The 24,564-nt window shown below is 49.9% G+C and overlaps 1 protein-coding gene across 2 annotated transcripts in view; it reads right to left on the reverse strand.

Moving 5' to 3' along the window:
* The window catches only part of LOC140409347 (lysyl oxidase homolog 3B-like), a 461,422-nt gene that overhangs the window by 397,896 nt on the left and 38,962 nt on the right, over positions 1–24,564 (reverse strand). The window lies entirely within an intron of this gene.

The raw sequence follows: 24,564 nt of genomic DNA on the forward strand, positions 1-24,564 counted from the left end.
TAACCAGAGAGACGGATTTGAGGGTCAGTAACCAGAGAGACGGATTTGAGGGTCAGTAACCAGAGAGACAGGGATTTGAGGGTCAGTTACCAGAGAGACGGATTTGAGGGTCAGTAAACAGAGTGACGGATTTGAGGGTCAGTAACCAGAGAGACGGATTTGAGGGTCAGTAACCAGAGAGACAGGGATTTGAGGGTCAGTAACCAGAGAGACGGATTTGAGGGTCAGTAACCAGAGAGACGGATTTGAGGGTCAGTAACCAGAGAGACAGGGATTTGAGGGTCAGTAACCAGAGAGACGGATTTGAGGGTCAGTAACCAGAGAGACGGATTTGAGGGTCAGTAACCAGAGAGACGGATTTGAGGGTCAGTAACCAGAGAGACAGGGATTTGAGGGTCAGTTACCAGAGAGACAGGGATTTGAGGGTCAGTAACCAGAGAGACGGATTTGAGGGTCAGTTACCAGAGAGACGGATTTGAGGGTCAGTAACCAGAGAGACGGATTTGAGGGTCAGTAACCAGAGAGACAGGGATTTGAGGGTCAGTAACCAGAGAGACGGATTTGAGGGTCAGTTACCAGAGAGACGGATTTGAGGGTCAGTAACCAGAGAGACGGATTTGAGGGTCAGTAACCAGAGAGACAGGGATTTGAGGGTCAGTAACCAGAGAGACAGATTTGAGGGTCAGTTACCAGAGAGACGGATTTGAGGGTCAGTAACCAGAGAGACGGATTTGAGGGTCAGTTACCAGAGAGACGGATTTGAGGGTCAGTAACCAGAGAGACAGGGATTTGAGGGTCAGTTACCAGAGAGACGGATTTGAGGGTCAGTAACCAGAGAGACGGATTTGAGGGTCAGTTACCAGAGAGACGGATTTGAGGGTCAGTAACCAGAGAGACGGATTTGAGGGTCAGTTACCAGAGAGACGGATTTGAGGGTCAGTAACCAGAGAGACGGATTTGAGGGTCAGTAACCAGAGAGACGGATTTGAGGGTCAGTAACCAGAGAGACGGATTTGAGGGTCAGTAACCAGAGAGACAGGGATTTGAGGGTCAGTAACCAGAGAGACGGATTTGAGGGTCAGTTACCAGAGAGACGGATTTGAGGGTCAGTAACCAGAGAGACGGATTTGAGGGTCAGTAACCAGAGAGACAGGGATTTGAGGGTCAGTAACCAGAGAGACAGATTTGAGGGTCAGTAACCAGAGAGACGGATTTGAGGGTCAGTTACCAGAGAGACGGATTTGAGGGTCAGTTACCAGAGAGACGGATTTGAGGGTCAGTTACCAGAGAGACGGATTTGAGGGTCAGTATCCAGAGAGAAGGATTTGAGGGTCAGTTACCAGAGAGACGGATTTGAGGGTCAGTTACCAGAGAGACGGATTTGAGGGTCAGTTACCAGAGAGACGGATTTGAGGGTCAGTAACCAGAGAGACGGATTTGAGGGTCAGTTACCAGAGAGACGGATTTGAGGGTCAGTAACCAGAGAGACGGATTTGAGGGTCAGTAACCAGAGAGACGGATTTGAGGGTCAGTTACCAGAGAGACGGATTTGAGGGTCAGTTACCAGAGAGACGGATTTGAGGGTCAGTATCCAGAGAGACGGATTTGAGGGTCAGTTACCAGAGAGACGGATTTGAGGGTCAGTTACCAGACACAGGGATTTGAGGGTCAGTTACCAGAGAGACGGATTTGAGGGTCAGTTACCAGAGAGACGGATTTGAGGGTCAGTAACCAGAGAGACGGATTTGAGGGTCAGTAACCAGAGAGACGGATTTGAGGGTCGGTTACCAGAGAGACGGATTTGAGGGTCAGTAACCAGAGAGACAGGGATTTGAGGGGCAGTTACCAGAGAGACGGATTTGAGGGTCAGTAACCAGAGAGACAGGGATTTGAGGGTCGGTAACCAGAGAGACGGATTTGACGGTCAGTTACCAGAGAGACGGATTTGAGGGTCAGTTAACAGAGAGACGGATTTGAGGGTCAGTAACCAGAGAGACAGGGATTTGAGGGTCAGTTGCCAGAGAGACGGATTTGAGGGTCAGTAACCAGAGAGACAGATTAGAGGGTCAGTAACCAGAGAGACGGATTAGAGGGTCAGTAACCAGAGAGACGGATTTGAGGGTCAGTAACCAGAGAGACGGATTTGAGGGTCAGTAACCAGAGAGACGGATTTGAGGGTCAGTAACCAGAGAGACAGGGATTTGAGGGTCAGTAACCAGAGAGACGGATTTGAGGGTCAGTTACCAGAGAGACGGATTTGAGGGTCAGTAACCAGAGAGACGGATTTGAGGGTAAGTAACCAGAGAGACAGGGATTTGAGGGTCAGTAACCAGAGAGACAGATTTGAGGGTCAGTAACCAGAGAGACGGATTTGAGGGTCAGTTACCAGAGAGACGGATTTGAGGGTCAGTTACCAGAGAGACGGATTTGAGGGTCAGTTACCAGAGAGACGGATTTGAGGGTCAGTATCCAGAGAGAAGGATTTGAGGGTCAGTTACCAGAGAGACGGATTTGAGGGTCAGTTACCAGAGAGACGGATTTGAGGGTCAGTTACAAGAGAGACGGATTTGAGGGTCAGTAACCAGAGAGACGGATTTGAGGGTCAGTTACCAGAGAGACGGATTTGAGGGTCAGTAACCAGAGAGACGGATTTGAGGGTCAGTAACCAGAGAGACGGATTTGAGGGTCAGTTACCAGAGAGACGGATTTGAGGGTCAGTTACCAGAGAGACGGATTTGAGGGTCAGTATCCAGAGAGACGGATTTGAGGGTCAGTTACCAGAGAGACGGATTTGAGGGTCAGTTACCAGACACAGGGATTTGAGGGTCAGTTACCAGAGAGACGGATTTGAGGGTCAGTTACCAGAGAGACGGATTTGAGGGTCAGTAACCAGAGAGACGGATTTGAGGGTCAGTAACCAGAGAGACGGATTTGAGGGTCGGTTACCAGAGAGACGGATTTGAGGGTCAGTAACCAGAGAGACAGGGATTTGAGGGTCAGTTACCAGAGAGACGGATTTGAGGGTCAGTAACCAGAGAGACAGGGATTTGAGGGTCGGTAACCAGAGAGACGGATTTGAGGGTCAGTTACCAGAGAGACGGATTTGAGGGTCAGTTACCAGAGAGACGGATTTGAGGGTCAGTAACCAGAGAGACGGATTTGAGGGTCAGTAACCAGAGAGACGGATTTGAGGGTCAGTTACCAGAGAGACGGATTTGAGGGTCAGTAACCAGAGAGACGGATTTGAGGGTCAGTAACCAGAGAGACGGATTTGAGGGTCAGTAACCAGAGAGACGGATTTGAGGGTCAGTAACCAGAGAGACAGGGATTTGAGGGTCAGTAACCAGAGAGACGGATTTGAGGGTCAGTTACCAGAGAGACGGATTTGAGGGTCAGTAACCAGAGAGACGGATTTGAGGGTCAGTAACCAGAGAGACAGGGATTTGAGGGTCAGTAACCAGAGAGACAGATTTGAGGGTCAGTAACCAGAGAGACGGATTTGAGGGTCAGTTACCAGAGAGACGGATTTGAGGGTCAGTTACCAGAGAGACGGATTTGAGGGTCAGTTACCAGAGAGACGGATTTGAGGGTCAGTATCCAGAGAGAAGGATTTGAGGGTCAGTTACCAGAGAGACGGATTTGAGCGTCAGTTACCAGAGAGACGGATTTGAGGGTCAGTTACCAGAGAGACGGATTTGAGGGTCAGTAACCAGAGAGACGGATTTGAGGGTCAGTTACCAGAGAGACGGATTTGAGGGTCAGTAACCAGAGAGACGGATTTGAGGGTCAGTAACCAGAGAGACGGATTTGAGGGTCAGTTACCAGAGAGACGGATTTGAGGGTCAGTTACCAGAGAGACGGATTTGAGGGTCAGTATCCAGAGAGACGGATTTGAGGGTCAGTTACCAGAGAGACGGATTTGAGGGTCAGTTACCAGACACAGGGATTTGAGGGTCAGTTACCAGAGAGACGGATTTGAGGGTCAGTTACCAGAGAGACGGATTTGAGGGTCAGTAACCAGAGAGACGGATTTGAGGGTCAGTAACCAGAGAGACGGATTTGAGGGTCGGTTACCAGAGAGACGGATTTGAGGGTCAGTAACCAGAGAGACAGGGATTTGAGGGTCAGTTACCAGAGAGACGGATTTGAGGGTCAGTAACCAGAGAGACAGGGATTTGAGGGTCGGTAACCAGAGAGACGGATTTGAGGGTCAGTTACCAGAGAGACGGATTTGAGGGTCAGTTAACAGAGAGACGGATTTGAGGGTCAGTAACCAGAGAGACAGGGATTTGAGGGTCAGTAACCAGAGAGACAGATTAGAGGGTCAGTAACCAGAGAGACGGATTAGAGGGTCAGTAACCAGAGAGACGGATTTGAGGGTCAGTAACCAGAGAGACGGATTTGAGGGTCAGTAACCAGAGAGACGGATTTGAGGGTCAGTAACCAGAGAGACAGGGATTTGAGGGTCAGTAACCAGAGAGACGGATTTGAGGGTCAGTTACCAGAGAGACGGATTTGAGGGTCAGTAACCAGAGAGACGGATTTGAGGGTCAGTAACCAGAGAGACAGGGATTTGAGGGTCAGTAACCAGAGAGACAGATTTGAGGGTCAGTAACCAGAGAGACGGATTTGAGGGTCAGTTACCAGAGAGACGGATTTGAGGGTCAGTTACCAGAGAGACGGATTTGAGGGTCAGTTACCAGAGAGACGGATTTGAGGGTCAGTATCCAGAGAGAAGGATTTGAGGGTCAGTTACCAGAGAGACGGATTTGAGGGTCAGTTACCAGAGAGACGGATTTGAGGGTCAGTTACAAGAGAGACGGATTTGAGGGTCAGTAACCAGAGAGACGGATTTGAGGGTCAGTTACCAGAGAGACGGATTTGAGGGTCAGTAACCAGAGAGACGGATTTGAGGGTCAGTAACCAGAGAGACGGATTTGAGGGTCAGTTACCAGAGAGACGGATTTGAGGGTCAGTTACCAGAGAGACGGATTTGAGGGTCAGTATCCAGAGAGACGGATTTGAGGGTCAGTTACCAGAGAGACGGATTTGAGGGTCAGTTACCAGACACAGGGATTTGAGGGTCAGTTACCAGAGAGACGGATTTGAGGGTCAGTTACCAGAGAGACGGATTTGAGGGTCAGTTACCAGAGAGACGGATTTGAGGGTCAGTAACCAGAGAGACGGATTTGAGGGTCAGTAACCAGAGAGACAGGGATTTGAGGGTCAGTTACCAGAGAGACGGATTTGAGGGTCAGTAACCAGAGAGACAGGGAGTTGAGGGTCAGTAACCAGAGAGACGGATTTGAGGGTCAGTAACCAGAGAGACAGGGATTTGAGGGTCAGTTACCAGAGAGACGGATTTGAGGGTCAGTAACCAGAGTGACGGATTTGAGGGTCAGTTACCAGAGAGACGGATTTGAGGGTCAGTTACCAGAGAGACAGGGAGTTGAGGGTCAGTAACCAGAGAGACGGATTTGAGAGTCAGTTACCAGAGAGACGGATTTGAGGGTCAGTTACCAAAGAGACGGATTTGAGGGTCAGTAACCAGAGAGACAGATTTGAGGGTCAGTATCCAGAGAGACGGATTTGAGGGTCAGTTACCAGAGAGACAGGGAGTTGAGGGTCAGTAACCAGAGAGACGGATTTGAGGGTCAGTTACCAGAGAGACGGATTTGAGGGTCAGTAACCAGAGAGACGGATTTGAGGGTCAGTAACCAGAGAGACAGGGATTTGAGGGTCAGTAACCAGAGAGACAGGGATTTGAGGGTCAGTAACCAGAGAGACAGGGATTTGAGGGTCAGTAACCAGAGAGACAGGGATTTGAGGGTCAGTTACCAGAGAGACGGATTTGAGGGTCAGTATCCAGAGAGACGGATTTGAGGGTCAGTTACCAGAGAGACAGGGAGTTGAGGGTCAGTAACCAGAGAGACGGATTTGAGGGTCAGTTACCAGAGAGACGGATTTGAAGGTCAGTAACCAGAGAGACGGATTTGAGGGTCAGTAACCAGAGAGACAGGGATTTGAGGGTCAGTAACCAGAGAGACAGGGATTTGAGGGTCAGTAACCAGAGAGACAGGGATTTGAGGGTCAGTAACCAGAGAGACAGATAGGAGGGTCAGTAACCAGAGAGACGGATTTGAGGGTCAGTAACCAGAGAGACGGATTTGAGGGTCAGTAACCAGAGAGACGGATTTGAGGGTCAGTAACCAGAGAGACAGGGATTTGAGGGTCAGTTACCAGAGAGACGGATTTGAGGGTCAGTAACCAGAGAGACGGATTTGAGGGTCAGTAACCAGAGAGACGGATTTGAGGGTCAGTTACCAGAGAGACGGATTTGAGGGTCAGAAACCAGACAGACGGATTTGAGGGTCAGTAACCAGAGAGACAGGGATTTGAGGGTCAGTTACCAGAGAGACGGATTTGAGGGTCAGTTACCAGAGAGACGGATTTGAGGGTCAGTATCCAGAGAGACGGATTTGAGGGTCAGTTACCAGAGAGACGGATTTGAGGGTCAGTTACCAGACACAGGGATTTGAGGGTCAGTTACCAGAGAGACGGATTTGAGGGTCAGTTACCAGAGAGACGGATTTGAGGGTCAGTTACCAGAGAGACGGATTTGAGGGTCAGTAACCAGAGAGACGGATTTGAGGGTCAGTAACCAGAGAGACAGGGATTTGAGGGTCAGTTACCAGAGAGACGGATTTGAGGGTCAGTAACCAGAGTGACGGATTTGAGGGTCAGTTACCAGAGAGACGGATTTGAGGGTCAGTTACCAGAGAGACAGGGAGTTGAGGGTCAGTAACCAGAGAGACGGATTTGAGGGTCAGTTACCAGAGAGACGGATTTGAGGGTCAGTTACCAGAGAGACGGATTTGAGGGTCAGTAACCAGAGAGACAGATTTGAGGCTCAGTATCCAGAGAGACGGATTTGAGGGTCAGTTACCAGAGAGACAGGGAGTTGAGGGTCAGTAACCAGAGAGACGGATTTGAGGGTCAGTTACCAGAGAGACGGATTTGAGGGTCAGTAACCAGAGAGACGGATTTGAGGGTCAGTAACCAGAGAGACAGGGATTTGAGGGTCAGTAACCAGAGAGACAGGGATTTGAGGGTCAGTAACCAGAGAGACAGGGATTTGAGGGTCAGTTACCAGAGAGACGGATTTGAGGGTCAGTATCCAGAGAGACGGATTTGAGGGTCAGTTACCAGAGAGACAGGGAGTTGAGGGTCAGTAACCAGAGAGACGGATTTGAGGGTCAGTTACCAGAGAGACGGATTTGAAGGTCAGTAACCAGAGAGACGGATTTGAGGGTCAGTAACCAGAGAGACAGGGATTTGAGGGTCAGTAACCAGAGAGACAGGGATTTGAGGGTCAGTAACCAGAGAGACAGGGATTTGAGGGTCAGTAACCAGAGAGACAGATTAGAGGGTCAGTAACCAGAGAGACGGATTTGAGGGTCAGTAACCAGAGAGACGGATTTGAGGGTCAGTAACCAGAGAGACGGATTTGAGGGTCAGTAACCAGAGAGACAGGGATTTGAGGGTCAGTTACCAGAGAGACGGATTTGAGGGTCAGTAACCAGAGAGACGGATTTGAGGGTCAGTAACCAGAGAGACGGATTTGAGGGTCAGTTACCAGAGAGACGGATTTGAGGGTCAGAAACCAGAGAGACGGATTTGAGGGTCAGTAACCAGAGAGACAGGGATTTGAGGGTCAGTTACCAGAGAGACGGATTTGAGGGTCAGTAACCAGAGAGACGGATTTGAGGGTCAGTAACCAGAGAGACAGGGAGTTGAGGGTCAGTAACCAGAGAGACGGATTTGAGGGTCAGTTACCAGAGAGACGGATTTGAAGGTCAGTAACCAGAGAGACGGATTTGAGGGTCAGTAACCAGAGAGACAGGGATTTGAGGGTCAGTAACCAGAGAGACAGGGATTTGAGGGTCAGTAACCAGAGAGACAGGGATTTGAGGGTCAGTAACCAGAGAGACAGATAGGAGGGTCAGTAACCAGAGAGACGGATTTGAGGGTCAGTAACCAGAGAGACGGATTTGAGGGTCAGTAACCAGAGAGACGGATTTGAGGGTCAGTAACCAGAGAGACAGGGATTTGAGGGTCAGTTACCAGAGAGACGGATTTGAGGGTCAGTAACCAGAGAGACGGATTTGAGGGTCAGTAACCAGAGAGACGGATTTGAGGGTCAGTTACCAGAGAGACGGATTTGAGGGTCAGAAACCAGAGAGACGGATTTGAGGGTCAGTAACCAGAGAGACAGGGATTTGAGGGTCAGTTACCAGAGAGACGGATTTGAGGGTCAGTTACCAGAGAGACGGATTTGAGGGTCAGTATCCAGAGAGACGGATTTGAGGGTCAGTTACCAGAGAGACGGATTTGAGGGTCAGTTACCAGACACAGGGATTTGAGGGTCAGTTACCAGAGAGACGGATTTGAGGGTCAGTTACCAGAGAGACGGATTTGAGGGTCAGTAACCAGAGAGACGGATTTGAGGGTCAGTAACCAGAGAGACAGGGATTTGAGGGTCAGTTACCAGAGAGACGGATTTGAGGGTCAGTAACCAGAGTGACGGATTTGAGGGTCAGTTACCAGAGAGACGGATTTGAGGGTCAGTTACCAGAGAGACAGGGAGTTGAGGGTCAGTAACCAGAGAGACGGATTTGAGGGTCAGTTACCAGAGAGACGGATTTGAGGGTCAGTTACCAGAGAGACGGATTTGAGGGTCAGTAACCAGAGAGACAGATTTGAGGCTCAGTATCCAGAGAGACGGATTTGAGGGTCAGTTACCAGAGAGACAGGGAGTTGAGGGTCAGTAACCAGAGAGACGGATTTGAGGGTCAGTTACCAGAGAGACGGATTTGAGGGTCAGTAACCAGAGAGACGGATTTGAGGGTCAGTAACCAGAGAGACAGGGATTTGAGGGTCAGTAACCAGAGAGACAGGGATTTGAGGGTCAGTAACCAGAGAGACAGGGATTTGAGGGTCAGTTACCAGAGAGACGGATTTGAGGGTCAGTATCCAGAGAGACGGATTTGAGGGTCAGTTACCAGAGAGACAGGGAGTTGAGGGTCAGTAACCAGAGAGACGGATTTGAGGGTCAGTTACCAGAGAGACGGATTTGAAGGTCAGTAACCAGAGAGACGGATTTGAGGGTCAGTAACCAGAGAGACAGGGATTTGAGGGTCAGTAACCAGAGAGACAGGGATTTGAGGGTCAGTAACCAGAGAGACAGGGATTTGAGGGTCAGTAACCAGAGAGACAGATTAGAGGGTCAGTAACCAGAGAGACGGATTTGAGGGTCAGTAACCAGAGAGACGGATTTGAGGGTCAGTAACCAGAGAGACGGATTTGAGGGTCAGTAACCAGAGAGACAGGGATTTGAGGGTCAGTTACCAGAGAGACGGATTTGAGGGTCAGTAACCAGAGAGACGGATTTGAGGGTCAGTAACCAGAGAGACGGATTTGAGGGTCAGTTACCAGAGAGACGGATTTGAGGGTCAGAAACCAGAGAGACGGATTTGAGGGTCAGTAACCAGAGAGACAGGGATTTGAGGGTCAGTTACCAGAGAGACGGATTTGAGGGTCAGTAACCAGAGAGACGGATTTGAGGGTCAGTAACCAGAGAGACGGATTTGAGGGTCAGTAACCAGAGAGACGGATTTGAGGGTCAGTTACCAGAGAGACGGATCTGAGGGTCAGTTACCAGAGAGACGGATTTGAGGGTCAGTAACCAGAGAGACAGGGATTTGAGGGTCAGTTACCAGAGAGACGGATTTGAGGGTCAGTAACCAGAGAGACGGATTTGAGGGTCAGTAACCAGAGAGACAGGGATTTGAGGGTCAGTAACCAGAGAGACAGGGATTTGAGGGTCAGTTACCAGAGAGACGGATTTGAGGGTCAGTAACCAGAGAGACGGATTTGAGGGTCAGTAACCAGAGAGACAGGGATTTGAGGGTCAGTAAACAGAGAGACGGATTTGAGGGTCAGTAACCAGAGAGACAGGGATTTGAGGGTCAGTTACCAGAGAGACGGATTTGAGGGTCAGTAACCAGAGAGACGGATTTGAGGGTCAGTAACCAGAGAGACGGATTTGAGGGTCAGTAACCAGAGAGACAGGGATTTGAGGGTCAGTTACCAGAGAGACGGATTTGAGGGTCAGTAAACAGAGTGACGGATTTGAGGGTCAGTAACCAGAGAGACGGATTTGAGGGTCAGTAACCAGAGAGACAGGGATTTGAGGGTCAGTAACCAGAGAGACGGATTTGAGGGTCAGTAACCAGAGAGACGGATTTGAGGGTCAGTAACCAGAGAGACAGGGATTTGAGGGTCAGTAACCAGAGAGACGGATTTGAGGGTCAGTAACCAGAGAGACGGATTTGAGGGTCAGTTACCAGAGAGACGGATTTGAGGGTCAGTAACCAGAGAGACGGATTTGAGGGTCAGTAACCAGAGAGACAGGGATTTGAGGGTCAGTTACCAGAGAGACAGGGATTTGAGGGTCAGTAACCAGAGAGACGGATTTGAGGGTCAGTTACCAGAGAGACGGATTTGAGGGTCAGTAACCAGAGAGACGGATTTGAGGGTCAGTAACCAGAGAGACAGGGATTTGAGGGTCAGTAACCAGAGAGACGGATTTGAGGGTCAGTTACCAGAGAGACGGATTTGAGGGTCAGTAACCAGAGAGACGGATTTGAGGGTCAGTAACCAGAGAGACAGGGATTTGAGGGTCAGTAACCAGAGAGACAGATTTGAGGGTCAGTTACCAGAGAGACGGATTTGAGGGTCAGTAACCAGAGAGACGGATTTGAGGGTCAGTTACCAGAGAGACGGATTTGAGGGTCAGTAACCAGAGAGACAGGGATTTGAGGGTCAGTTACCAGAGAGACGGATTTGAGGGTCAGTAACCAGAGAGACGGATTTGAGGGTCAGTTACCAGAGAGACGGATTTGAGGGTCAGTAACCAGAGAGACGGATTTGAGGGTCAGTTACCAGAGAGACGGATTTGAGGGTCAGTAACCAGAGAGACGGATTTGAGGGTCAGTAACCAGAGAGACGGATTTGTGGGTCAGTAACCAGAGAGACGGATTTGAGGGTCAGTAACCAGAGAGACAGGGATTTGAGGGTCAGTAACCAGAGAGACGGATTTGAGGGTCAGTTACCAGAGAGACGGATTTGAGGGTCAGTAACCAGAGAGACGGATTTGAGGGTCAGTAACCAGAGAGACAGGGATTTGAGGGTCAGTAACCAGAGAGACAGATTTGAGGGTCAGTAACCAGAGAGACGGATTTGAGGGTCAGTTACCAGAGAGACGGATTTGAGGGTCAGTTACCAGAGAGACGGATTTGAGGGTCAGTTACCAGAGAGACGGATTTGAGGGTCAGTAACCAGAGAGACGGATTTGAGGGTCAGTTACCAGAGAGACGGATTTGAGGGTCAGTAACCAGAGAGACGGATTTGAGGGTCAGTAACCAGAGAGACGGATTTGAGGGTCAGTTACCAGAGAGACGGATTTGAGGGTCAGTTACCAGAGAGACGGATTTGAGGGTCAGTATCCAGAGAGACGGATTTGAGGGTCAGTTACCAGCGAGACGGATTTGAGGGTCAGTTACCAGACACAGGGATTTGAGGGTCAGTTACCAGAGAGACGGATTTGAGGGTCAGTTACCAGAGAGACGGATTTGAGGGTCAGTAACCAGAGAGACGGATTTGAGGGTCAGTAACCAGAGAGACGGATTTGAGGGTCGGTTACCAGAGAGACGGATTTGAGGGTCAGTAACCAGAGAGACAGGGATTTGAGGGTCAGTTACCAGAGAGACGGATTTGAGGGTCAGTAACCAGAGAGACAGGGATTTGAGGGTCGGTAACCAGAGAGACGGATTTGAGGGTCAGTTACCAGAGAGACGGATTTGAGGGTCAGTTAACAGAGAGACGGATTTGAGGGTCAGTAACCAGAGAGACAGGGATTTGAGGGTCAGTTGCCAGAGTGACGGATTTGAGGGTCAGTAACCAGAGAGACAGATTAGAGGGTCAGTAACCAGAGAGACGGATTAGAGGGTCAGTAACCAGAGAGACGGATTTGAGGGTCAGTAACCAGAGAGACGGATTTGAGGGTCAGTAACCAGAGAGACGGATTTGAGGGTCAGTAACCAGAGAGACAGGGATTTGAGGGTCAGTAACCAGAGAGACGGATTTGAGGGTCAGTTACCAGAGAGACGGATTTGAGGGTCAGTAACCAGAGAGACGGATTTGAGGGTCAGTAACCAGAGAGACAGGGATTTGAGGGTCAGTAACCAGAGAGACAGATTTGAGGGTCAGTAACCAGAGAGACGGATTTGAGGGTCAGTTACCAGAGAGACGGATTTGAGGGTCAGTTACCAGAGAGACGGATTTGAGGGTCAGTTACCAGAGAGACGGATTTGAGGGTCAGTATCCAGAGAGACGGATTTGAGGGTCAGTTACCAGAGAGACAGGGAGTTGAGGGTCAGTAACCAGAGAGACGGATTTGAGGGTCAGTTACCAGAGAGACGGATTTGAAGGTCAGTAACCAGAGAGACGGATTTGAGGGTCAGTAACCAGAGAGACAGGGATTTGAGGGTCAGTAACCAGAGAGACAGGGATTTGAGGGTCAGTAACCAGAGAGACAGGGATTTGAGGGTCAGTAACCAGAGAGACAGATAGGAGGGTCAGTAACCAGAGAGACGGATTTGAGGGTCAGTAACCAGAGAGACGGATTTGAGGGTCAGTAACCAGAGAGACGGATTTGAGGGTCAGTAACCAGAGAGACAGGGATTTGAGGGTCAGTTACCAGAGAGACGGATTTGAGGGTCAGTAACCAGAGAGACGGATTTGAGGGTCAGTAACCAGAGAGACGGATTTGAGGGTCAGTTACCAGAGAGACGGATTTGAGGGTCAGAAACCAGACAGACGGATTTGAGGGTCAGTAACCAGAGAGACAGGGATTTGAGGGTCAGTTACCAGAGAGACGGATTTGAGGGTCAGTTACCAGAGAGACGGATTTGAGGGTCAGTATCCAGAGAGACGGATTTGAGGGTCAGTTACCAGAGAGACGGATTTGAGGGTCAGTTACCAGACACAGGGATTTGAGGGTCAGTTACCAGAGAGACGGATTTGAGGGTCAGTTACCAGAGAGACGGATTTGAGGGTCAGTTACCAGAGAGACGGATTTGAGGGTCAGTAACCAGAGAGACGGATTTGAGGGTCAGTAACCAGAGAGACAGGGATTTGAGGGTCAGTTACCAGAGAGACGGATTTGAGGGTCAGTAACCAGAGTGACGGATTTGAGGGTCAGTTACCAGAGAGACGGATTTGAGGGTCAGTTACCAGAGAGACAGGGAGTTGAGGGTCAGTAACCAGAGAGACGGATTTGAGGGTCAGTTACCAGAGAGACGGATTTGAGGGTCAGTTACCAGAGAGACGGATTTGAGGGTCAGTAACCAGAGAGACAGATTTGAGGCTCAGTATCCAGAGAGACGGATTTGAGGGTCAGTTACCAGAGAGACAGGGAGTTGAGGGTCAGTAACCAGAGAGACGGATTTGAGGGTCAGTTACCAGAGAGACGGATTTGAGGGTCAGTAACCAGAGAGACGGATTTGAGGGTCAGTAACCAGAGAGACAGGGATTTGAGGGTCAGTAACCAGAGAGACAGGGATTTGAGGGTCAGTAACCAGAGAGACAGGGATTTGAGGGTCAGTTACCAGAGAGACGGATTTGAGGGTCAGTATCCAGAGAGACGGATTTGAGGGTCAGTTACCAGAGAGACAGGGAGTTGAGGGTCAGTAACCAGAGAGACGGATTTGAGGGTCAGTTACCAGAGAGACGGATTTGAAGGTCAGTAACCAGAGAGACGGATTTGAGGGTCAGTAACCAGAGAGACAGGGATTTGAGGGTCAGTAACCAGAGAGACAGGGATTTGAGGGTCAGTAACCAGAGAGACAGGGATTTGAGGGTCAGTAACCAGAGAGACAGATTAGAGGGTCAGTAACCAGAGAGACGGATTTGAGGGTCAGTAACCAGAGAGACGGATTTGAGGGTCAGTAACCAGAGAGACGGATTTGAGGGTCAGTAACCAGAGAGACAGGGATTTGAGGGTCAGTTACCAGAGAGACGGATTTGAGGGTCAGTAACCAGAGAGACGGATTTGAGGGTCAGTAACCAGAGAGACGGATTTGAGGGTCAGTTACCAGAGAGACGGATTTGAGGGTCAGAAACCAGAGAGACGGATTTGAGGGTCAGTAACCAGAGAGACAGGGATTTGAGGGTCAGTTACCAGAGAGACGGATTTGAGGGTCAGTAACCAGAGAGACGGATTTGAGGGTCAGTAACCAGAGAGACAGGGAGTTGAGGGTCAGTAACCAGAGAGACGGATTTGAGGGTCAGTTACCAGAGAGACGGATTTGAAGGTCAGTAACCAGAGAGACGGATTTGAGGGTCAGTAACCAGAGAGACAGGGATTTGAGGGTCAGTAACCAGAGAGACAGGGATTTGAGGGTCAGTAACCAGAGAGACAGGGATTTGAGGGTCAGTAACCAGAGAGACAGATAGGAGGGTCAGTAACCAGAGAGACGGATTTGAGGGTCAGTAACCAGAGAGACGGATTTGAGGGTCAGTAACCAGAGAGACGGATTTGAGGGTCAGTAACCAGAGAGACAGGGATTTGAGGGTCAGTTACCAGAGAGACGGATTTGAGGGTCAGTAACCAGAGAGACGGATTTGAGGGTCAGTAACCAGAGAGACGGATTTGAGGGTCAGTTACCAGAGAGACGGATTTGAGGGTCAGAAACCAGAGAGACGGATTTGAGGGTCAGTAACCAGAGAGACAGGGATTTGAGGGTCAGTTACCAGAGAGACGGATTTGAGGGTCAGTTACCAGAGAGACGGATTTGAGGGTCAGTATCCAGAGAGACGGATTTGAGGGTCAGTTACCAGAGAGACGGATTTGAGGGTCAGTTACCAGACACAGGGATTTGAGGGTCAGTTACCAGAGAGACGGATTTGAGGGTCAGTTACCAGAGAGACGGATTTGAGGGTCAGTAACCAGAGAGACGGATTTGAGGGTCAGTAACCAGAGAGACAGGGATTTGAGGGTCAGTTACCAGAGAGACGGATTTGAGGGTCAGTAACCAGAGTGACGGATTTGAGGGTCAGTTACCAGAGAGACGGATTTGAGGGTCAGTTACCAGAGAGACAGGGAGTTGAGGGTCAGTAACCAGAGAGACGGATTTGAGGGTCAGTTACCAGAGAGACGGATTTGAGGGTCAGTTACCAGAGAGACGGATTTGAGGGTCAGTAACCAGAGAGACAGATTTGAGGCTCAGTATCCAGAGAGACGGATTTGAGGGTCAGTTACCAGAGAGACAGGGAGTTGAGGGTCAGTAACCAGAGAGACGGATTTGAGGGTCAGTTACCAGAGAGACGGATTTGAGGGTCAGTAACCAGAGAGACGGATTTGAGGGTCAGTAACCAGAGAGACAGGGATTTGAGGGTCAGTAACCAGAGAGACAGGGATTTGAGGGTCAGTAACCAGAGAGACAGGGATTTGAGGGTCAGTTACCAGAGAGACGGATTTGAGGGTCAGTATCCAGAGAGACGGATTTGAGGGTCAGTTACCAGAGAGACAGGGAGTTGAGGGTCAGTAACCAGAGAGACGGATTTGAGGGTCAGTTACCAGAGAGACGGATTTGAAGGTCAGTAACCAGAGAGACGGATTTGAGGGTCAGTAACCAGAGAGACAGGGATTTGAGGGTCAGTAACCAGAGAGACAGGGATTTGAGGGTCAGTAACCAGAGAGACAGGGATTTGAGGGTCAGTAACCAGAGAGACAGATTAGAGGGTCAGTAACCAGAGAGACGGATTTGAGGGTCAGTAACCAGAGAGACGGATTTGAGGGTCAGTAACCAGAGAGACGGATTTGAGGGTCAGTAACCAGAGAGACAGGGATTTGAGGGTCAGTTACCAGAGAGACGGATTTGAGGGTCAGTAACCAGAGAGACGGATTTGAGGGTCAGTAACCAGAGAGACGGATTTGAGGGTCAGTTACCAGAGAGACGGATTTGAGGGTCAGAAACCAGAGAGACGGATTTGAGGGTCAGTAACCAGAGAGACAGGGATTTGAGGGTCAGTTACCAGAGAGACGGATTTGAGGGTCAGTAACCAGAGAGACGGATTTGAGGGTCAGTAACCAGAGAGACGGATTTGAGGGTCAGTAACCAGAGAGACGGATTTGAGGGTCAGTTACCAGAGAGACGGATCTGAGGGTCAGTTACCAGAGAGACGGATTTGAGGGTCAGTAACCAGAGAGACAGGGATTTGAGGGTCAGTTACCAGAGAGACGGATTTGAGGGTCAGTAACCAGAGAGACGGATTTGAGGGTCAGTAACCAGAGAGACAGGGATTTGAGGGTCAGTAACCAGAGAGACAGGGATTTGAGGGTCAGTTACCAGAGAGACGGATTTGAGGGTCAGTAACCAGAGAGACGGATTTGAGGGTCAGTAACCAGAGAGACAGGGATTTGAGGGTCAGTAAACAGAGAGACGGATTTGAGGGTCAGTAACCAGAGAGACAGGGATTTGAGGGTCAGTTACCAGAGAGACGGATTTGAGGGTCAGTAACCAGAGAGACGGATTTGAGGGTCAGTAACCAGAGAGACGGATTTGAGGGTCAGTAACCAGAGAGACAGGGATTTGAGGGTCAGTTACCAGAGAGACGGATTTGAGGGTCAGTAAACAGAGTGACGGATTTGAGGGTCAGTAACCAGAGAGACGGATTTGAGGGTCAGTAACCAGAGAGACAGGGATTTGAGGGTCAGTAACCAGAGAGACGGATTTGAGGGTCAGTAACCAGAGAGACGGATTTGAGGGTCAGTAACCAGAGAGACAGGGATTTGAGGGTCAGTAACCAGAGAGACGGATTTGAGGGTCAGTAACCAGAGAGACGGATTTGAGGGTCAGTTACCAGAGAGACGGATTTGAGGGTCAGTAACCAGAGAGACGGATTTGAGGGTCAGTAACCAGAGAGACAGGGATTTGAGGGTCAGTTACCAGAGAGACAGGGATTTGAGGGTCAGTAACCAGAGAGACGGATTTGAGGGTCAGTTACCAGAGAGACGGATTTGAGGGTCAGTAACCAGAGAGACGGATTTGAGGGTCAGTAACCAGAGAGACAGGGATTTGAGGGTCAGTAACCAGAGAGACGGATTTGAGGGTCAGTTACCAGAGAGACGGATTTGAGGGTCAGTAACCAGAGAGACGGATTTGAGGGTCAGTAACCAGAGAGACAGGGATTTGAGGGTCAGTAACCAGAGAGACAGATTTGAGGGTCAGTTACCAGAGAGACGGATTTGAGGGTCAGTAACCAGAGAGACGGATTTGAGGGTCAGTTACCAGAGAGACGGATTTGAGGGTCAGTAACCAGAGAGACAGGGATTTGAGGGTCAGTTACCAGAGAGACGGATTTGAGGGTCAGTAACCAGAGAGACGGATTTGAGGGTCAGTTACCAGAGAGACGGATTTGAGGGTCAGTAACCAGAGAGACGGATTTGAGGGTCAGTTACCAGAGAGACGGATTTGAGGGTCAGTAACCAGAGAGACGGATTTGAGGGTCAGTAACCAGAGAGACGGATTTGTGGGTCAGTAACCAGAGAGACGGATTTGAGGGTCAGTAACCAGAGAGACAGGGATTTGAGGGTCAGTAACCAGAGAGACGGATTTGAGGGTCAGTTACCAGAGAGACGGATTTGAGGGTCAGTAACCAGAGAGACGGATTTGAGGGTCAGTAACCAGAGAGACAGGGATTTGAGGGTCAGTAACCAGAGAGACAGATTTGAGGGTCAGTAACCAGAGAGACGGATTTGAGGGTCAGTTACCAGAGAGACGGATTTGAGGGTCAGTTACCAGAGAGACGGATTTGAGGGTCAGTTACCAGAGAGACGGATTTGAGGGTCAGTAACCAGAGAGACGGATTTGAGGGTCAGTTACCAGAGAGACGGATTTGAGGGTCAGTAACCAGAGAGACGGATTTGAGGGTCAGTAACCAGAGAGACGGATTTGAGGGTCAGTTACCAGAGAGACGGATTTGAGGGTCAGTTACCAGAGAGACGGATTTGAGGGTCAGTATCCAGAGAGACGGATTTGAGGGTCAGTTACCAGCGAGACGGATTTGAGGGTCAGTTACCAGACACAGGGATTTGAGGGTCAGTTACCAGAGAGACGGATTTGAGGGTCAGTTACCAGAGAGACGGATTTGAGGGTCAGTAACCAGAGAGACGGATTTGAGGGTCAGTAACCAGAGAGACGGATTTGAGGGTCGGTTACCAGAGAGACGGATTTGAGGGTCAGTAACCAGAGAGACAGGGATTTGAGGGTCAGTTACCAGAGAGACGGATTTGAGGGTCAGTAACCAGAGAGACAGGGATTTGAGGGTCGGTAACCAGAGAGACGGATTTGAGGGTCAGTTACCAGAGAGACGGATTTGAGGGTCAGTTAACAGAGAGACGGATTTGAGGGTCAGTAACCAGAGAGACAGGGATTTGAGGGTCAGTTGCCAGAGTGACGGATTTGAGGGTCAGTAACCAGAGAGACAGATTAGAGGGTCAGTAACCAGAGAGACGGATTAGAGGGTCAGTAACCAGAGAGACGGATTTGAGGGTCAGTAACCAGAGAGACGGATTTGAGGGTCAGTAACCAGAGAGACGGATTTGAGGGTCAGTAACCAGAGAGACAGGGATTTGAGGGTCAGTAACCAGAGAGACGGATTTGAGGGTCAGTTACCAGAGAGACGGATTTGAGGGTCAGTAACCAGAGAGACGGATTTGAGGGTCAGTAACCAGAGAGACAGGGATTTGAGGGTCAGTAACCAGAGAGACAGATTTGAGGGTCAGTAACCAGAGAGACGGATTTGAGGGTCAGTTACCAGAGAGACGGATTTGAGGGTCAGTTACCAGAGAGACGGATTTGAGGGTCAGTTACCAGAGAGACGGATTTGAGGGTCAGTATCCAGAGAGAAGGATTTGAGGGTCAGTTACCAGAGAGACGGATTTGAGGGTCAGTTACCAGAGAGACGGATTTGAGGGTCAGTTACAAGAGAGACGGATTTGAGGGTCAGTAACCAGAGAGACGGATTTGAGGGTCAGTTACCAGAGAGACGGATTTGAGGGTCAGTAACCAGAGAGACGGATTTGAGGGTCAGTAACCAGAGAGACGGATTTGAGGGTCAGTTACCAGAGAGACGGATTTGAGGGTCAGTTACCAGAGAGACGGATTTGAGGGTCAGTATCCAGAGAGACGGATTTGAGGGTCAGTTACCAGAGAGACGGATTTGAGGGTCAGTTACCAGACACAGGGATTTGAGGGTCAGTTACCAGAGAGACGGATTTGAGGGTCAGTTACCAGAGAGACGGATTTGAGGGTCAGTAACCAGAGAGACGGATTTGAGGGTCAGTAACCAGAGAGACGGATTTGAGGGTCGGTTACCAGAGAGACGGATTTGAGGGTCAGTAACCAGAGAGACAGGGATTTGAGGGTCAGTTACCAGAGAGACGGATTTGAGGGTCAGTAACCAGAGAGACAGGGATTTGAGGGTCGGTAACCAGAGAGACGGATTTGAGGGTCAGTTACCAGAGAGACGGATTTGAGGGTCAGTTACCAGAGAGACGGATTTGAGGGTCAGTAACCAGAGAGACAGGGATTTGAGGGTCAGTTGCCAGAGAGACGGATTTGAGGGTCAGTAACCAGGGAGACAGATTAGAGGGTCAGTAACCAGAGAGACGGATTAGAGGGTCAGTAACCAGAGAGACGGATTTGAGGGTCAGTAACCAGAGAGACGGATTTGAGGGTCAGTTACCAGAGAGACGGATTTGAGGGTCAGTTACCAGAGAGACGGATTTGAGGGTCAGTAACCAGAGAGACGGATTTGAGGGTCAGTAACCAGAGAGACGGATTTGAGGGTCAGTTACCAGAGAGACGGATTTGAGGGTCAGTTACCAGACACAGGGATTTGAGGGTCAGTAACCAGAGAGACGGATTTGAGGGTCAGTTACCAGAGAGACGGATTTGAGGGTCAGTTACCAGAGAGACGGATTTGAGGGTCAGTAACCAGAGAGACGTATTTGAGGGTCAGTTACCAGAGAGACGGATTTGAGGGTCAGTTACCAGAGAGACGGATTTGAGGGTCAGTTACCAGAGAGACGGATTTGAGGGTCAGTTACCAGAGAGACGGATTTGAGGGTCAGTATCCAGAGAGACGGATTTGAGGGTCAGTATCCAGAGAGACGGATTTGAGGGTCAGTTATCGGAGAGACGGATTTGAGGGTCAGTTACCAGACACAGGGATTTGAGGGTCAGTTACCAGAGAGACGGATTTGAGGGTCAGTAACCAGAGAGACGGATTTGAGGGTCAGTAACCAGAGAGACGGATTTGAGGGTCGGTAACCAGAGAGACGGATTTGAGGGTCAGTATCCAGAGAGACGGATTTGAGGGTCAGTTACCAGAGAGACGGATTTGAGGGTCAGTATCCAGAGAGACGGATTTGAGGGTCAGTATCCAGAGAGACGGATTTGAGGGTCAGTTACCGGAGAGACGGATTTGAGGGTCAGTTACCAGACACAGGGATTTGAGGGTCAGTTACCAGAGAGACGGATTTGAGGGTCAGTAACCAGAGAGACGGATTTGAGGGTCAGTAACCAGAGAGACGGATTTGAGGGTCGGTAACCAGAGAGACGGATTTGAGGGTCAGTATCCAGAGAGACGGATTTGAGGGTCAGTTACCAGAGAGACGGATTTGAGGGTCAGTAACCAGAGAGACAGGGATTTGATGGTCAGTAACCAGAGAGACGGATTTGAGGGTCAGTTACCAGAGAGACGGATTTGAGGGTCAGTTACCAGAGAGACAGGGATTTGAGGGTCAGTAACCAGAGAGACAGATTTGAGGGTCAGTAACCAGAGAGACGGATTTGAGGGTCAGTTACCAGAGAGACGGATTTGAGGGTCAGTTACCAGAGAGACGGATTTGAGGGTCAGTTACCAGAGAGACGGATTTGAGGGTCAGTTACCAGACAGACGGATTTGAGGGTCAGTTACCAGAGAGACGGATTTGAGGGTCAGTTACCAGAGAGACGGATTTGAGGGTCAGTTACCAGAGAGACGGATTTGAGGGTCAGTAACCAGAGAGACAGGGATTTGAGGGTCAGTTACCAGAGAGACGGATTTGAGGGTCAGTTACCAGAGAGACGGATTTGAGGGTCAGTATCCAGAGAGACGGATTTGAGGGTCAGTTACCAGAGAGACGGATTTGAGGGTCAGTTACCAGACACAGGGATTTGAGGGTCAGTTACCAGAGAGACGGATTTGAGGGTCAGTAACCAGAGAGACGTATTTGAGGGTCAGTAAACAGAGTGACGGATTTGAGGGTCAGTAACCAGAGAGACGGATTTGAGGGTCAGTTACGAGAGAGACGGATTTGAGGGTCAGTTACCAGAGAGACGGATTTGAGGGTCAGTATCCTGAGAGACGGATTTGAGGGTCAGTATCCAGAGAGACGGATTTGAGGGTCAGTTACCAGAGAGACGGATTTGAGGGTCAGTTACCAGACACAGGGACTTGAGGGTCAGTTACCAGAGAGACGGATTTGAGGGTCAGTTACCAGAGAGACGGATTTGAGGGTCAGTTACCAGAGAGACAGGGATTTGAGGGTCAGTTACCAGAGAGACGGATTTGAGGGTCAGTATCCAGAGAGACAGGGATTTGAGGGTCAGTTACCAGAGAGACGGATTTGAGGGTCAGTTACCAGACACAGGGATTTGAGGGTCAGTTACCAGAGAGACGGATTTGAGGGTCAGTAACCAGAGAGACGGATTTGAGGGTCAGTAACCAGAGAGACGGATTTGAGGGTCGGTAACCAGAGAGACGGATTTGAGGGTCAGTTACCAGAGAGACAGGGATTTGAGGGTCAGTAACCAGAGAGACAGATTTGAGGGTCAGTAACCAGAGAGACGGATTTGAGGGTCAGTTACCAGAGAGACGGATTTGAGGGTCAGTTACCAGAGAGACGGATTTGAGGGTCAGTTACCAGAGAGACGGATTTGAGGGTCAGTTACCAGAGAGACGGATTTGAGGGTCAGTTACCAGAGAGACGGATTTGAGGGTCAGTAAACAGAGTGACGGATTTGAGGGTCAGTAACCAGAGAGACGGATTTGAGGGTCAGTTACCAGAGAGACGGATTTGAGGGTCAGTAACCAGAGAGACAGGGATTTGAGGGTCAGTTACCAGAGAGACGGATTTGAGGGTCAGTTACCAGAGAGACGGATTTGAGGGTCAGTATCCAGAGAGACGGATTTGAGGGTCAGTTACCAGAGAGACGGATTTGAGGGTCAGTTACCAGACACAGGGATTTGAGGGTCAGTTACCAGAGAGACGGATTTGAGGGTCAGTTACCAGAGAGACAGGGATTTGAGGGTCAGTAACCAGAGAGACAGATTTGAGGGTCAGTAACCAGAGAGACGGATTTGAGGGTCAGTTACCAGAGAGACGGATTTGAGGGTCAGTTACCAGAGAGACGGATTTGAGGGTCAGTTACCAGAGAGACGGATTTGAGGGTCAGTTACCAGACAGACGGATTTGAGGGTCAGTTACCAGAGAGACGGATTTGAGGGTCAGTTACCAGAGAGACGGATTTGAGGGTCAGTTACCAGAGAGACGGATTTGAGGGTCAGTAACCAGAGAGACAGGGATTTGAGGGTCAGTTACCAGACACAGGGATTTGAGGGTCAGTTACCAGAGAGACGGATTTGAGGGTCAGTAACCAGAGAGACGGATTTGAGGGTCAGTTACCAGAGAGACAGGGATTTGAGGGTCAGTTACCAGACACAGGGATTTGAGGGTCAGTTACCAGAGAGACGGATTTGAGGGTCAGTTACCAGAGAGACAGGGATTTGAGGGTCAGTTACCAGACACAGGGATTTGAGGGTCAGTTACCAGAGAGACGGATTTGAGGGTCAGTAACCAGAGAGACGGATTTGAGGGTCAGTAACCAGAGAGACGGATTTGAGGGTCGGTAACCAGAGAGACGGATTTGAGGGTCAGTATCCAGAGAGACGGATTTGAGGGTCAGTTACCAGAGAGACGGATTTGAGGGTCAGTAACCAGAGAGACAGGGATTTGATGGTCAGTAACCAGAGAGACGGATTTGAGGGTCAGTTACCAGAGAGACGGATTTGAGGGTCAGTTACCAGAGAGACAGGGATTTGAGGGTCAGTAACCAGAGAGACAGATTTGAGGGTCAGTAACCAGAGAGACGGATTTGAGGGTCAGTTACCAGAGAGACGGATTTGAGGGTCAGTTACCAGAGAGACGGATTTGAGGGTCAGTTACCAGAGAGACGGATTTGAGGGTCAGTTACCAGACAGACGGATTTGAGGGTCAGTTACCAGAGAGACGGATTTGAGGGTCAGTTACCAGAGAGACGGATTTGAGGGTCAGTTACCAGAGAGACGGATTTGAGGGTCAGTAACCAGAGAGACAGGGATTTGAGGGTCAGTTACCAGAGAGACGGATTTGAGGGTCAGTTACCAGAGAGACGGATTTGAGGGTCAGTATCCAGAGAGACGGATTTGAGGGTCAGTTACCAGAGAGACGGATTTGAGGGTCAGTTACCAGACACAGGGATTTGAGGGTCAGTTACCAGAGAGACGGATTTGAGGGTCAGTAACCAGAGAGACGTATTTGAGGGTCAGTAAACAGAGTGACGGATTTGAGGGTCAGTAACCAGAGAGACGGATTTGAGGGTCAGTTACGAGAGAGACGGATTTGAGGGTCAGTTACCAGAGAGACGGATTTGAGGGTCAGTATCCTGAGAGACGGATTTGAGGGTCAGTATCCAGAGAGACGGATTTGAGGGTCAGTTACCAGAGAGACGGATTTGAGGGTCAGTTACCAGACACAGGGACTTGAGGGTCAGTTACCAGAGAGACGGATTTGAGGGTCAGTTACCAGAGAGACGGATTTGAGGGTCAGTTACCAGAGAGACAGGGATTTGAGGGTCAGTTACCAGAGAGACGGATTTGAGGGTCAGTATCCAGAGAGACAGGGATTTGAGGGTCAGTTACCAGAGAGACGGATTTGAGGGTCAGTTACCAGACACAGGGATTTGAGGGTCAGTTACCAGAGAGACGGATTTGAGGGTCAGTAACCAGAGAGACGGATTTGAGGGTCAGTAACCAGAGAGACGGATTTGAGGGTCGGTAACCAGAGAGACGGATTTGAGGGTCAGTTACCAGAGAGACAGGGATTTGAGGGTCAGTAACCAGAGAGACAGATTTGAGGGTCAGTAACCAGAGAGACGGATTTGAGGGTCAGTTACCAGAGAGACGGATTTGAGGGTCAGTTACCAGAGAGACGGATTTGAGGGTCAGTTACCAGAGAGACGGATTTGAGGGTCAGTTACCAGAGAGACGGATTTGAGGGTCAGTTACCAGAGAGACGGATTTGAGGGTCAGTAAACAGAGTGACGGATTTGAGGGTCAGTAACCAGAGAGACG

The sequence above is a fragment of the Scyliorhinus torazame genome, chromosome 3, assembly GCF_047496885.1.
Source record: "Scyliorhinus torazame isolate Kashiwa2021f chromosome 3, sScyTor2.1, whole genome shotgun sequence".
Taxonomy (NCBI): Eukaryota; Metazoa; Chordata; class Chondrichthyes; order Carcharhiniformes; family Scyliorhinidae; genus Scyliorhinus; species Scyliorhinus torazame.